The sequence below is a fragment of the Coturnix japonica genome, chromosome 7, assembly GCF_054131305.1.
Source record: "Coturnix japonica strain WE chromosome 7, WE-NBRP24, whole genome shotgun sequence".
Classification (NCBI taxonomy): domain Eukaryota; kingdom Metazoa; phylum Chordata; class Aves; order Galliformes; family Phasianidae; genus Coturnix; species Coturnix japonica.
The window spans coordinates 9,563,787-9,580,409 of record NC_140669.1 but is presented as its reverse complement, the minus strand read 5'-3'; the positions used below and the strand labels follow the sequence as shown (position 1 = coordinate 9,580,409).

Below are 16,623 nucleotides of genomic sequence, written 5' to 3'. Positions count from 1 at the left end.
GGTTCCATCTCTCTCCTGCCGAGGATCCAATATCCTGTCCTCAGCTCATACATTTCAGATCTGCCACTGTTTCTGCCAAGAAAGCTTCATTTTACGGGAGGGGAATGAGAAAAAAAATAAGAAAGGAAGAAGATGAGAAAGGAAGATTTTTAAAGGGCAGCCAAGATAATTCCTTCTGGATGTTTTGATCTTTTTAAATAACTTATTTTTCCTGAAAAAAAGAAAGAAAAAAAAACAACAACTATATTCTGGTGGCCCTCTGCAGGAGATTGCCTACTGGAACAAAATCCCTTCACCACGGGAAGGAAGAAGGTGCAAGATAATATTATTCTTTTCTAACTCTAAGGACAAAAGAACTGTTGGATGAGAAAATGCCACTAGGAACAAGAGGAGATTAACCCTCTTTCAGGTTTGTTGCGGTGTTATTGTTCCCTCTCAGATACAGACAAATGTATAGGACATGATTTCACACGTCAAAAACTGGCTCTAGTGAAACAAATCACAGATGGATCCAGAACCAAACACTGAAAGTCATTCTCCAAGCAGTTTCCAGATGCTTTTATTCCCCACTACTGGGAATCATGCCTTTAGTTCAAGGCGCTGCAGGGACCTTGCCTCTTTTGTCTACTAGCTCAGACCCAGTACGAAAGAGCCCATCCTTATGTCTAAAAACACCCCTGCACATTGCCTAGACCCAGCTAGTGGTTCCTCAGCAGCACAGCCCTCTTTTCCTGTCTCCTTTTCGCTGGCGTGGGTGTGAAGCTTTAGTGCTCAATCAATAAAGTCTACACTTTCAACAAGGAAGACCAGCCAAGGCCACAGCTGTCATTCAGCTCAAAGCATTCCCAAGCCCTCCTAATTTGTGTCAGTGTTAGGGTGCTACCCTGGGATGCACAGTGGTTGCTTTGAGATGCATCATTCTGAGATCCAATTAAAAACCATGAAGTCTCTTTAACACCAAGGCTTTCATGCAATAGGCCCAGGTTTCCACTAGGGCTAACAGGAGCAGAATTAAGCTAATTTATTCCTGCATTTGCTTCACGTTCAAGCTCCTGAGTTTGCACCCTACAAAAAACCTTGGGCTTCTCAGCGCTGTTTTCTGTACAGATCTGTTATTGTGTCCACTTTAGTAGGACTGTTCTCTAGAAGACAGTTTCTGTCTGAATTGATTTGTTACTGGTCTCCTAGCTCTGTTTTTGGTGTGGGGTTTTTCTGTTTTGTTTTTGTTTCTTTGGGTTTTTTGTTTTGCTTTTTTCCAAAGCACACTATCTCAAACTGCAAAATTCATTTTGGGTTTTGCAAAACTCAATACATTCTAGGAGAGTAACAGGCCTTTATGACACTATAACACAACGGAAAGCACAACAATGGCAGCACAGTAGTAAAGCCCCAGACTTCAGCAAGTGAGAATATATGCAAACATGACAGCTGTAGATACAAAGAAAACAAGCTGCTTACCTTTGAAAAGCCTCAGGTAGGCAGGGTGCCTCATTGAAATCCCTCGCCTCCACTGCCAACCATTAAATGAGGTCTGGGAAGGGATGGAACCTGGCTCCACCTCTTCTGATCACTCAATGCATTGCATGCACCTGAGCTCCCCTGGGTTGGCCCTGCCTTCCCACCAGGTGCTCATTGATTGCTTCAAGCTGTGACTCAGCATTTCCACTATTGCCTTATATCCACATTTTCACCTGAAGTGATTACGCTGAGGTTTAAATCTGGATTTGACTTCCACTGCAATGATGGGAGGCTTGGAATGAAATATCAGGTGTGAAACACAAGGATTTTTTTTTACCTTTTCTGAACCAGGGAAATAAAGCTCTGTTCAGTAAAGCGCACAGATAGAATTCTGCAGCAGCCTCCATATCCACAAGCTCTCAGCCCTGGTTACCAAACAACTATCTTTCCAAGATCCCCACTGTTACATAGTATTGGAGTACACTGACTAAAAATATTTATCACTTTAAGGTTGCCTCTTCTTTCTTTCTTTCCTTTTTTTTTTTTTTTTTTTTTTTTTTTTGGCATCAGATTTAAGAATGCTCATTCAGAAAATTAATCTAATCTTCTGAGATTAATTCTTTTATACATATATTTAATCAAAACAGCAGCTCAAGAGCTTCTAATCTGGCCAGCAAATCCTGAAACTGATAAAGAAGCAGAGCTGTGATTTGATCGCATTACTGTGACAGCTGAGCCAGTAACCAGAAATGCAGAAATTGGTATAAAATGATGCCACTCAACTATGAAATTCAACTGCTCCGCTTTTGACATTACATGCAATTTTGATCTGAAAAGAAATAAAATGCCTTCAGTCACTTAGAATGTACTTTACATCCCTATTATCATTCCAGTGGTGTTTATATCTGTACATGCATGTTTCTTGTCAATAATGTTAAGAAAAAAAAAATCTATTTACAGATTTCCCCTATTAAAAAACAAAGCACAAAGACTGAGTTGTTTGGTTAAGATGATCATACAAGCAGCTCTATAAATGCTTTTTTTGCAAGCAAAAACATGATTTGTCACATCTCACTTCCTCCAGTTTTCCTCCAGCTTCTACCTAGACCTAATTTGTTCCCAGCTCCTGTGGTAAGGTGATTCACTGAGCATGCATTTAGGCATTGTGTGACTCAGCCAGGTGTTTATGTCCGCATCAAAGAAACACTAAAAAAAGAGAGAAATCTCTACTTTTCCAGTGAATACTTTTTGCCCTCTTCTACCAAATCAGCACTGGTAGAAAGGTGAAGGTGAGGGCAGTAACATACTCCACTATGCTGCTCTTTACTAAGTGAGTATGTCTAAATCCTCATTAAGGGGTTAGCAAAGCTCAGTCCATTTCTAAAACGCTTGTGTAGCTGAAACGAATAAATTATTCAGTGCAAACACAGCCATTTTCTAGCAGAGTCAGTCCAGGCAGTATTTTACCTAAACCATTAGTTCTTAGTAGGCTTTAGAAAATCAGGCCCAAAAAGGTAAATCAGCCACTGAAGTGTGGGGCTCAGCTGGAATTGGAACGCTGTAAGGTCCCAAAGCTTATGAACAGAGCCTCCCAGCAGCATTCTTCATCCTAGTTGGATGCTCTTGATGCTACTTCTCTATCCTACTTCTTCCCCTTCCTGCTTCTGTCTATAAAGACAGCTTCAAGCAACACAGCCTTTATTTCCCAGGGGGACCCTCCTTTCCATATTTGACTCCAAAACTGCAATCTCCTCAGTTCTATACCAGCCTGTCAGACAAGTGCAGTAGAACCTTTATTGGAATCCAGTGAGTTTGAGCCCGCTGTCACCTCCAAGCAATGTTTTTCAGCCCCAAATGTGACTTTTTAGTCTTTGCAAACAAGAAAGCAGAGGCTGATAATTTGAAACTTCCACAGAACAGCTTTCATGTCTAAGAGCAGAACTCCAATAATTTTCTATTATCAGTTCTCAAGGTAGAGCTGGGCCAAAATCCAGCTTTTTCCCCTTTAAATGAATTGGAATAAAAATGAGTAGTCTGTTCCATTGTTCTTGCTAATACTTCGAGTGTTCCTCCATCCCTCAAACAGCTTTGATGTCATCTAGCTCCACTTAAAGGGGAAAGAATGTGTGATTGGGAATAATTAACAAGCTAAAAATGACTGTGTCAGAACATTTGTGTTATTGAATTACTTGCAGCTACCAGCTTTAGTGAGCTGAGGCAGTGTTTAGGCACTATTAGAGCCCTTTAAAGGGAAAAAAAGGGAATAGAGATTTGATGAAGTACACAACGTTGGACTTAAGAGGCGCAAGTTAATCTCCTGATTCTGCCTCAAAATTCTCATGTGACATTTGGCACATCACTTAGTCCACTTGCACTTCAGCCTCTCCCACATGATCCTCAGCTCCAACCCCCCTCCCATCCCCATGACTTGCCTCATTACAGCATAAGCAAATATTAACATTACAACAGAGCTATCTCTTATCCTGCATTCCTACCTCACTCAGCAGAAAAGAGTCCTGGATTTTGTCAGTGCCTGTGGGAATTACTTTAATACAAATAATATTCAAGTCAGAAGTCTTTCTTCCCCTCTCTCTTATGTAGAGCATTGTTATTTTGAGGAGATGCAATAATAAAACTGCCAGTCTTTATAACAAGGACTGTAAGCAATCAATGCAGAAAAAAAGTCAACCAACATATGTCTCTTTCTTCTGCCACTACAAAGCAAAAATAAAGACATTTCTGTTGTTCCTCCACAACCGATTTAGTATCACAGATAGCTTAGTCTCCCGTTTCACCAGGAAAACCAGAACACATTATTTGGAAGAACTACCCTTTAGCATAGGATAACATAAAAGCAGAAGTCCAGGCCTTAATAAATTGCATTTCATACCTAGATTTCTAAGCATTTGAGCCATCTCACCCTCATCACTAAGAGGGCTGTTCTACCAGTTGTGCTGTGATCTAGCCCAGGGCTCTTACAGATTTAACCTTTTCAAGGCACAACAAACAATTTAAGATTTGCTTAGACATCCCACTTACTCTCAACCTAATTAGATCGAAACTCCAAAAAAATAGCCTGGCTGTTCTATATCTAAGCAGTTTTATAAGGGAGAAACCATATATACGGTTAGACATACACCATGCAATGCTGGGCTGGATAGCAAAAGAGCAAATTCCTGGGGGTTAAAAGAATGAATGAAATAGCAGAATACTATGTGTGTTCAGAGCACAACTCTTTGTCTAGTACCACACGTTTCTAGAGCCCCCCATATTCTTTTCAAACCTACTCCTCCCATGAAAGCTCCCTTCCCCCTGCCTCATCACTATTAAATCAGAGCTGGGCCTAGCAACATCTGTAGATCATTAATGTTATCTTCAGTGTCTGCAGCTCATTGCTGTTATATTAACCCTCAGCACAGACCAGCTTGGAGCTTACAGGATGCTTTACTAAGGAAAGAGCTTGGTAGTGTGAGGGGGAGGGGTGTAAAGAGGAAAAGAAAGTGCTTAACTTGGAGGAGAAGTTTTGAAAAACAATTTCTCCTTTCTGTAGAGCTATTGCTAGTGATCTGCTGTAACAAAACAGTATCTTCCTTTAAGAGAATGGAGGAAAATCGGCATGTGTCATAGGGATATCAGTTCCTTTGTAGGCAAGCTTTTTTACTGGCTGTAGCCATTTTGGCTATCTATGCTGTATGAATTTGAAGGGAGGCAGGGAAGGGCCAAGTTATCAATACGAGGCTGCCAATTTACTACTAAGGACACTGCTTCAGGCTAAGCTCTTATTCTCTAGCAAATTTTATCTCAAGGAAAAATAAACTTTTAAAAATGCGTGTGTGTATTTCTTGTTGTTTTGGTGTCCTCATATTTTGAGCTGAGGGGCAGAGCACCCAAAGTGAAGGAGTTACAAAGGTTAAACCCACATGAGGTGGCACTGGAGGAACTTCTCCTTGCAGTGAGTGGGGAAGGTTAGGTTGCCTGTAACAACGAATGTAGCCCAGCTTGGTATGCACAAAAGCTATTTGCTTGTCCTGAGTGCTCCAAAGGAAATAACTGGGAAAGGAAATAACTTTTTCTTTTGGAACAGAGAGTCACCCAAAGCAAGGCTCAATGACTCAGCACCCCCTTTTTTTTTTCCCTATTTAATCTGTCCCTGCAAAGAACCGCAGGCTCTGAATACAGTTCACGCTGCTAAATGAGCTTCCTCTCAGGGTATTAAATCCTGTGGGGAAAACACTTGTACTACAGTCACCTGTGTTGTATTTATTCTGCTATGGGGGAAAAAAAAAAACAACAACAAAGGAATGTAGCGCCTTCCTAAGAAGCTAACCCACTGCCTGCGACCTTGTGGTCCTTTCAGAAGCTATGGTTAAATGCTCTGCCTTTAACCACATCCTCTGTGTGATGTGTGTGCAGTTTGTATTGCTTTTTGTTTCTTTCCGTCCTGATTGTGGAGAAAATAAAAGGTGAGAGGGGAAGCAGTCGGGAAGTGTGGCTAAGGGAGAGAAAACACAAAGGACCAGCCGGACCACCCAGCTGCCACCAATTTGGAAGGTGTCAAAACGTTAAATATGGGATGCTGCCACTGCACAGGCTTTAAAAGCTTGGGAAACGCAATCGAGAACACAGGGAGAAAACAGTCCTGATGATGCTTGATGGGATCTGAAAATTTGGAAGGCCAGACATGGTAGCAGGATAAATAAACGTGGACTTCGAAAAAAGCCTCCGACAAGTGCTAATGTCCCAGTTTGAATCCCCCATGCTTAGCTGAGGAAGCAGCACAAGATGTTTGCTATGCACCCCCTGACCAGCATGTGTGCACACCTCCCACTGCTGTGTATGGTTGTTCTCTCTTGACTTCAGTTTAGATTTCTTCTTTGAACTTTAGTTCTCATTATTTTTGGACCTGTCACTTTGTTTAGAAAGATTTATTTCCACTGTTCCTTCTCTGTTCTTCCTTTGCCTCTTCTCTTCTGGATGCTTTTTGGCACGACCCATTGCTATTTTTTTTTTATGACTTTGTGTACGATTTCAAAACAGTAAAATGTTTTTGAAGCAAGATGATCCTGCGTTGCTATGCTCATGCAGTAGCTCCTCTACCTCTCCTCCTTTCTTAAGAGTTCATGCTGTACTTCTGGTTTTCACTGTTCATTAAGAAAACAAGTGACTCGGAATAGGAGAGCTCAAAAAATAAACTAAAAATCCCTCCTTTTGCGTGGATAGCTTGATTTTCTTCAGGTTGACTTACCACCATGAGGGAAACCAGGTGTCTGTCTGATCACAATGGCTTTTAAATACAAGTAAAATGATTTTTTTTGTCAAGTAACACTGAAATTGGCTGAAACTGGCAGGGAAAGGGGAACAGCTGGCTAATGTGACCACTGAACTGACACTTCCTTTGGACACAAGGGTTAAGATCAAAAAATGTTTGTCCCTGTATATTTCAGATCACATTGTACCAAGTCCTAACGACTTCCAAGTTGGAGGCTTGATCTAAATTTAGTAGCTCAAAAAATCATGCCAGTTTATAAATATATACACAAATAGCTTTGATTGGCTGAAATAGTTTTCCTTTGATGTTCTGGGGTGAGGCTCCCCTATGTAAGGTCTGTGGGGGCAGAGTTGGCAGAGGTGCACTACTCTGATTTAAATTTAAAAGCCTCTACAATCAGCTTATGAAAGCTCTTCACTTGATTCAATACAGTAAATGATAGCTATGGATTTTGGATATCCAGAGCATTTGGATACTGGGTAAATTGATCAGCATAGCTTGAGTGTTACTGCTATACTGGGTAAGGCACAGAGCCCATACAGCTCTATGCTTATATAAGCAACGATATGAAGATTCATCTGGTTTCTAGTCCAAACGTTTGTGCTTATCAAATCTTTTCTCATTTTTTTCCTGAATTAAAGTTTCTAAAAAACAAAACAAAAAACTCTCACTTATTTTTTTCCCTCCCCCCAGGACATCCCAAGGCACTGAAGCAGCAACACAATGCTGGAACACATTACAGGTTTAAGCACCTTCCCACATAAGGAAAATGAGACAAAAGATTACTCAAAATCTTCCCAGGTAACAAAGGTGAGACAGAAGATGACTTAAAAATTGGAAATAGGATGCTTGTTTCAATGCCAGGGGAGCTTTAAAAGAAATTCCACTCTATTTTATAATAGAGGCATCTTTTCTGCCAGGAGTGCCCCCTTGCAGTAAATACAAGGGATCTGTCCTGATGAAACTTCTGTTGACTTGAGGCTCAGCTTTTCCATCATAAGAAGAGCAAGATCCTTAGCCTGCACTGTAATGCCCTTCATGAACACTATGTCTCTGTACTTCATTTAGTGCTTTGAACACTTGGCAGACAGTTTCCTTCCTGTTGAACATTTATAAGATTAGAAATGAACTTCATATTGGTGCTATGTGCCTGGTATCCAAAAGATATCTCCTGTTAAGCATCCTCCAAGGAGCCCAGATTTAAATGAAAACATTCTGAAGTGGTGGGGACTTCAGTTTCAGCCAAGAACACACCTGTCAATAGGCCTGGGTGCAGCCCACCATCCAGTAGACTGGCAGCATGTTGGAGACAAATACATCTTTCCAGGTATGTGGAACTGAGAGATGAATGTGAATCTCCAGGGAGAATTTAAACAGCACTGCCCAGAAGAAGAGCAACTTCATTATGTGGACCTGGAATGGATGTCACTGAAAGACAGCTGAAAATTGCATTTAGAACCAGGAAAGACCTTAGGCCATCAGGTGTAGCTCTCTACTAAGAGTGTCAGACATGTCTGGGAAGTCCTAATTCTTCTAACTGTAACCATTTCTTACACTTTCTTCTGCTAGATGAGTTTACAAGGACCTTATTCCTGTTACTTTAAAATATTCTCCACATTTTCCACCTGACACTCTCCTGTGAGTAAATTTATCCCTACACATTTTTGAGCAAACATTTCACTTCAGCTGTAATACCCCTTTTCTCCTCCTGATGAATGACTTCAGTCTAGTACTAAATAAAAGCTTAACTCCACTTTTAGTAAGCTGTCTCCTGCATCTGCTCCATCATTCTTGAACAGGAGCAGCTGTAATTATACATTAAGTGTAACAAGTGTGCAGGGTTAGAAGGGGAAAACGTCGCCAACTCAGGGGGGGAAAAATGGTGGATTCATCCTCTACTGGTGGAAAGAGATCCCACAATCAGAGCAGTTCTATCAACATTTGTAGTGCCGTCGCAATTTGAAACAGACCCACATACATCTGCAAAAATAATTTGTGCAGCAGCCACCGGAGGGGTAATAAAGAGTTTTTTCTTTTTTTAATCCAGTCATTGGTAGAATGAATGGATATTGTCAAAAGAATCCCTTATCCTGTATTAAAAATAAGCACGTCTCACTTCGGCTTCTGCAAGACACAAATAGTCCAATCGTTTCCCTTTCCTTTCTGGAGCTCAGAGCAGGCTTTCAAGGGCAAAACAAGGAAGGCCAAATTCTAGTGAGACCTGTGGAATGCAGCACGCAGAGGGTTTTATACAGAGGGTCTTCAGGAATTTCCTCTGAAAAGTGAAAAACTCTTCTCTGAAGAAATAAATTAAAAGCTGAAGGTGGAAGTGTTGGAGTTTAGAGTGGGCTGTGTTAGTGGTCTACAGGGACAGAAGCTGTGAAAGGAGAGGAACTGCTGTCCATCACTGCTGTTAAGGCAGTCTTTTGTTACTTGTGGTATGGAGTTCACAATTCAATCAGCTCTAAATCCAAGGGAATAGTTCTATACCCTGTGCCTATAGGAGCTAGCTCTGGCTTTGGAGAAACTCCTCTATGTATATCCCAAAAGAGAACGAGGAGGGAGCTGACATGGCACACTGTGAAACCTGACATTATCAGCCCTAGCTCCGGCTCTTCTAACAGGTTCGCACTTCACATGCATTTGCAGCACAGGAATTTGGTATATAAAAACTTTTAATATAATAACCTCCGTGACACCGGAATAGCAGGAATACAGCTCTCGGTGCTGCACCTTGAGCTCTATAGATGATGTGAGCTCCTCTCATTATCTTCACCTGCATGGTTACCCTCCCTGCCCACCCAGTGTTCAGAGCAACATCTGGCACTCATCTGGGCACAGATTCTGCTGTAGATGCCCTGTCCTTAGTTTAGTTCTAATTGGATGCAGGAAGAGGGGAATCCTGTCCATTAGCCTGTGCTTGGTAGAACTTGTTTCAATTTTATATGATTTTGCTTAGCTCTCATAAAGTTGATCCCAAAGGGCCCTGTCCATTGCATCAGCTTGCTGCTTGCTTCCATGCTTTTGCTTGCAGGCAATTACCCAAGAGCAAAGCCAAACAAACTAGGCTACCAGAAGGGCAGCCAGAGGCTGTTCTTGCAAAAGAAGCTTCACCCATCTTACCCAGAAAAGGGTGGGGAAAAAGACAAATTCTCCATTAAAGTGCTGGCAGTGGGACACCCTGAATACTCCCATCTCCCTTCTGAAAACAAACAAACAAAAATCATTTCTGTGGGTGTTGGGGACCTGTTACAGATACAAAGGTTTTCCTCCTAGTTTCAGTCTAGGTTTCAGCCTTTAGTGTTTCAGGGACCTGTTAAAGCCAAAGCAGGAGGGAAAAAAAAAAATGTACAGGAAAGCTGCAAAATGAAGCATTCATAAATTCAGAAAAGCCAGATGTAAAGGTAGCCTGATCAAGCTTTGCTCAGCCATTTTTTTTTCCACACCTTTTTCTTTTTCCATGCTTTATCACAGCCTTCACACACTCTTACTTGCATACGCCTAATGCATGGTCTACACAGTTGCTAATAGAAGAGATGGGCCCACAGATGATACCATCCTCCTGCCCTGCAGTGCCACAGTTTCATGTTTATGAGCCAAGTGCCATCTTTGAGTGCAGAGCAGTTATTCTGTCCAATATTATAGTCCTGCTTTAAGTAAAGTCATTTACAAAGTTTTCCCTGTAGAACAATTAGGTTTATTTCTTCCCCCCCCCCCCCCCCCCCCCACACACACACACACACTTGGGAATTGAACTGTTCTAGCTGAAACTTCAAAGGAAACTGTCTTGAAGCAGATGTTCCACAATGGAAAATTTCACATTGAGCCACTTCAGTGGTAGCTTTAAAAGCAATGGTAAAGCAAAGACTTTTGTGCAAGGGGGAAAAAAAGTTAGATGCTATTGCATTGCCTGAACTTTCAAAACATGGATTGATGGGGCTTTCTAGGGAACTGTGTTCAAACATCTTCCCCTGTGCCCAAATCCTAACACTAAACCATATAGAGGGTTGGGAGCCCAAAGATCTTCCACCTCCTGAAGGCTCCTCACCACATTCAAATGAAGACAATCTTGCTAATGCCTGCAAATGCAGGAAAAACACAGGTCTTGTATTCATCCTCAGCTCCTGGGAGGCACCAAAGGATGACAAGACCCAAAGGTTCTATTCCAAGCTCAGCTGCGGTTCAGTGACCACTGGCAAGTCCCATGAAAGCAGTGTGCCTGAGCTTGCACCCCCCCCCCCCACACACACCAGCAACTTGCAGCTCTGCTCCATCCTGTCATCTCTGCTTGGGAAATCATGGACCCTGCTTCCTCAGCAACATTAAAAGCTCCACAGAGACCGTAACTTCAACAGCTCAAGTCAGCAAACTCCAGTACTCCTCTGGCTTCCCAAACACATGGCTGACTGAGGCAGAAAATGAAGTTAAGAGCTTTCCTTATATACAGAATATTAAATATGTGTATTTATAAATATTCTTTTTATAATAAGAAAAATGAAGGACATAGGCATTTGAGACAAGCTGAATATGTTTCTTGCCTTTTACTGCCTCTGACTGCTTGAATTAAACCATTTAGACTAACATTATTCTTTCCAATATATTTATGAGTATGCTACTGTCATGACTCATTTATGACACGGGAAGCTTGTGAAGGCCACGTGTGTCAGAGCCTTTCACTGGTTGGTTCCCTGCTGTCTGACCCAAAGAAATGCCCAGCAGCCATTATATTCTTTGCCTTTATTTTCATGGAAACAGAAAGTGGATTTGAGGTGAAACATGTGGTTTGTTTTGGGTAAACTTTATCTCTTTTTAATGCTTTGTTCCCCCTCCTCACCCCCCCCAATTTTTCTTTCCTTTTTGGTTTAAAGGCCATATTTGAAGTCCACTGGAATTTTTCATCAACTCTAGCAAGTCCCTGGATCAAGCCCTAAATGCAGATAAGGGTTTAGTTCCATGAGGTTTTATCTGCCCTCCTGTGATCCCCATGCCTTCTGCATCTGCTGAAGAGATTGACATATCCCTGCATACTATGTTTGAAGGTGTTTCCTGTTTAATTGTTCATGTGTTCCACTCACGCCAACAGCATCCTACGTATTGGAGAAGCAGGGAAGGGAGGTACTCTTTTCCATCATAGACAAAGATCAAAGATAGTAATGGACTTAGGGAAGAGAGCTATGGTGTTGACTCAAACACATTTCAGCAGTGCCAGGGACATGTCAGTTGCATGCAGAAATACAAGCAAGCCTGCATTTTATTAAAGTCTCTATTAGACCATTCAGAGTTCAAAGTATGTGAGAAATTCTCTTCCAAGCCTGCATGTGATCTACTGCTTGAACAAGTTCCCAAAGGAAGCGCTATTGGTCCAAGTGACCAGGACACCAGCATTACAGGCTGAGCATCTTCCTTCCTAAACAGCAGGCTTTGGACTGAAATTTAGGGCTTACTACCAGTACTGGCTGACAGTCCCTGGCACACATTGTGGCTGTAAACCTAGGGCTGAAGAAGTTTTTCTCTTGCTGCAAGCAATAACATCCTATGTGCATTAGCAAAAATAAATAAATCACGCACATCTTCTGTTCAGGAAGGATTGTGGCATCCATTAATTCCACTGGAAGATTCTGGTTCTATTCAGAAACTAGCTTCTAACCAAGCTTAGTTTAAGCTAAAATTCAGTAGGTAAGTCAATTATATTTAAAGAGTCTCATTACTTTAATTATTCTATTTCTTTCACTACCATAACGAAACTGAAAGCACAGCAATAACAGCAGAGCAGCAAAGGCCCAAGCTACAGCAAGCACGGGTATGCTCAAATGCAACAGCTATAACAAAAGAAATAAAAGAAAGAAGCTACTTACCCTCAGAAGACCTCAGGTACACAGGGATCTCCAGTGAGACACCCTCATCTCCACTGCCAACCCTTAAGTGAGGTCTGGAATGAAGTAAGATTTCTTTTGTGTTCTTTCATTAGTCTGATCTTCATTGTCCCCTCTACTGAGCACTAAAACAAAGTGTCCATATACTTCCCAATTTCTCCTTACTACCATCAGAACTGACCTGGGAGAAATTAATCTAGTAGAACTGGCTGTCTAAATCAGATGTTGTCTAAATTGTTCATTAGAATTCACTTCCAGGAGATTATGCTTCCTCTGCTGGTTCATTCATGTAGTCTGCCTTCCTACTTATTAGGATTAGCTCCGAAGCTTTGATCTCCACTCTTCCAGCTTTTAACCTTGCAGCAGTATCCCACCTACTCCTTGTGAGTGAGTAGGTGATCCTTGGCTGACACTGGCAATGCACCAACATCAGGTTGTCCTAATGAGGGATTCTCTCTCCCCTTATTTGTGCGGTGCCTCCCTTTTCCACTTTACGTAGCTAAGGAACCTTTCATTTCCTATGCCAGCTTTCTTTCAGTGGTCCAGCTTACACAGCTCCTCTGGAGGTTCAGCTGTAATCAGAACAGTCCTATGTCCTTTAAGGAAATTTGCTGATCTTAGAATTTTTCCTTGTTTCACATACGCATTCCTCAAAGCCACAATGGGACAAATAGTAGGAATTACTCCAGTTTATGCTACTGTTCTCTATTGTGAGGCTACTGGTGTTCAAATAAACACAACTATCAATGGAAGTCTGAAGAAAATTCCTAAAGCACGTGGAAATCAAGCCGTAGTGTCTATATGGAACTTTCAGCTACAATTTCACACCAGTCTTTGGTTTATTTACTAATTTAGTTGTGCTGACTGTAGGGTTTCCCTGTCTTTCTTGGTTTTGACCAAAGATGTAGATTAGATGGCAGTAATTGAGGCTGTGGAAGTTCACAAGCTACTGTGGAAGGTCGTGATCAGTTCAAGTTGTCTTCACAGCTATAACAACACAAAAACCCTTTCCCAGGACAGTGCTAATTGATTGCCTAGAACAGGACACTGTACCCCTACAGCCCCTCCAAGAATGCTTGTCAGTGTCTGTGTTTTCATCTTGTTCTCGTCAACAGTGACACATAGTTAAAATAACTTGTTTCTTGGCCTTCAGTCTCTCTGTTTTTGTTTCCTTTATTCATAGGATCTTACAGGAGGAAGTGGATGGTCATCCAGCTTGAAATACTGACATGTTCATACACCATCTGGCTGTTGCTTCAGATCCTCCTGAGCATCTTGTCCAGAAGTGACCTCCAGAATGCCTGTGTGCTAGTACAGATTAAATGTTCAGACAAAACGTGTGAGCAGCAGAGGAGACTGTGCTGTATGAAGCTGTTCTCCAAGGACATTCTTCCACTTGTCCCTTCAACAAGATCTGAAGAAACATCTGGACAAGGATTCATCACGTGACTTTAAATATGCTGATATTTGACTTCAGTGACATGTTCTGATGCCCCTTCAAAATGAAGCACCTACCAAATGAGGATTTAATTTAGATTTATGAGTGTGTTTATCGTCTATTAATGAAGTACTACATAATAACTCAAACCACATTTATTGAGGCTGTTGTGATTATGTAACAGGGTATTATGTTTCTATTAGCTGGCACCATTCAATTACATATGAATTCAAGCAGTTGCTGAGTTTACTGGGGAGCCAGGAGTTGTTCTTAGCATGATTTTGGTGTTGGCAACCTCATGCTTGGGAGTTGAGGTTTATGCTAGGTGACAGCTGCCCGCACTTTTGCCTTATGTCTTCATACTTGGCATGAAAAAGTCAGCCTGAAAATGGAAGACCAAGAAATCTGAATACCATATTCAGGAATAGGGAGGTGGGGAGACAGTCCCAGCTTAATGCATCAGGAAGTCAGGTGGGCCAACATGTCTTCTGAATTTTGTCACTTGTTTCATGTAGAACTGCAGGTGGAAACTCTATTCCATAGCCCAGGAGAATCTCTTAACCACTGTGTCAGCATCCCCCCCTGTGGTGTGGGAGTCTGTTTTTATGAAAGAAATCTAAACCTTTGAAAGATCTTTTCATCATAACGTAGAAAAGGAACATTTATGAAATCTCAGTTTCATGGGGTGGGAAAATTGTTTCCCTCTTTGCTCTAGAGCAGATTGATAAAAGGCTCATGATAGCAATTGAACGCTGGGGAAATTTTTGATCTGTGCAGCTGTACATAATCCTTATTACTTTTACAAGTCACTGGAGGCATTTAGTAGGGTCAACATGGTAAGAAATCTGGACGTGAAAGTGAAACAAAGTGTCTGTCAGAGGGGCCAGATTTTAATTGGAAACCAAATTTAATTTTAGAGAAAGAGGAAAATACCACACTTCTAATGAGATCCAGGGCACTTCAGAGAGCAGCCTGCAAAGAATATTTAAATAGAAAAGCCCTGTTCAGAAGGACCTGTAGTAAATGACTTTGTACTGTAGGTTAAGTACAGCTCATGCCTTACAAATGAGAAACCATATATGAAACATACCAGTGACTCAAAGTAAGATTTTGAGTCTAATCCTAACTTTAACCAGGAAACATTCATTGTCACTTTTTGGAGTTGTTCAGATAAGTTGTGTTTTATTCTATAAAATGTTTGGGTTTGTTTTGTTGTTTTTTTTTTTAATGTGAAAGTAGCAAACAATAATTGGAAAACTTCACCTAAAAGAGATGCTTTTAACTTTAAAAAAAACAAACAAATTAATGAGGTGGTGGGGAGGACTGTTGTTTTGTTTTTTAAGTTGGATTCTGCACTTTGAAATTGGTCAGGATGTGCAAGACAGTGGAAATGCTGGTACTTACAAATAAGTAAATACTTACAAATAAGCTTTGAGAAGTGATAGCAATGTTTTTCAGGTAGTCTGCTCAAACGAGGTGAAAACTTCAGCTCAGATTTTGACCCTTAGGTAGTCATTTGAGGAGGAGGGAGATTCTGTGCTTCACGCATGGCCACAGCAATCAGAAGGGGGGAGAGGAGGAAAGGATGGTGGCTTTCAGTCTCTGCCTCTTCTGGCATCCATAGTCCTGAGAACAGAGTGGGGAATGCAATGACTTTGGGGATCAAAGCCAGTCTCTGATCTCTCAGTGTCAATGAGAAGCAGAGAAAAGAAGTTTTCCTTTCCTATTTCACCAAGTATACTTACACTCCTTAAGAAAGCTGAAAAATCTTTAGATGGAGGAAGAGGATAATGTGATCCTTCCCCCCTCAATCTCTTTTCTTCTTAACCAGTATGTTAGCATCAATGTAGCAGCATCTTGAGTTCAGACCCCTTACTTTTTCTTGTGCTGCAACAGTGAGGCTGAATAAATCAACGAGACCTGATGAAATCAAACATTTCAGGCCAGAGATCAACAGAAAATATAATTAAAACCTGTCTCTATAACACACATCAGATCTCACTCACTTTTTTTTTTTCTAGCTGGAGTGCCCTTGAGTCTGATTAGGGTGGGTTATCTCCATATGAGGGAGCATGGCACAACAAAAAGCAATGAACTATCGGATTAGCAGTCACTTTTTTGCAGCTGAGCTGTCTTTCTTTCTCCCTGCTCTGGGTGTAGAGAGAGAAGGAAATGACACATGAAGAAACCTTTCTTGCCTTCCTTCCATCTTATATCAGTGGATAATGAAATTTTTCAACTGATTAGATGCCCCATTGGTTGGAAAATTTGGAAGCAATCATGCAATTATATCACAAAACCTCAGTCATGTATATTCAGCCAAGTAGAGAAACCAAACTATTAGCAAAAATAGAGAAAGAGAAGAAACGGGAAAGAAAAAAAAAAAGAAAGAAAAAAAAAGAAGAAAAAAGACTATTTATACTGCAATACTGGTCCTAAAAAATGGGGGGGGAAAAAAACACAATGGAAAAATTTCTGCAAACAATTAAAGAAGGGGGAGAAAGGCTCAGGATGGGGCTGGTGTTGCAGGATAAATATAGAATTTATAGCATAGTAAGAGCTGTTTTTGTTGGGTCTTAATTGAA

General features: G+C 41.2%; 1 protein-coding gene across 32 annotated transcripts in view; it reads right to left on the bottom strand.

Moving 5' to 3' along the window:
- The window catches only part of LOC116653662 (uncharacterized), a 424,046-nt gene that overhangs the window by 360,181 nt on the left and 47,242 nt on the right, over positions 1-16,623 (bottom strand). For all 32 annotated transcript variants that reach the window (XR_014948267.1, XR_014948268.1, XR_014948273.1 and 29 more), the window contains exons 2-3: positions 15,461-15,664; positions 12,583-14,111 (exon numbers count right to left, since the gene is read on the bottom strand). The gene's annotated coding sequence lies outside the window, so the exon portion shown is untranslated. The remainder of the gene's footprint in view (positions 1-12,582; positions 14,112-15,460; positions 15,665-16,623) is intronic.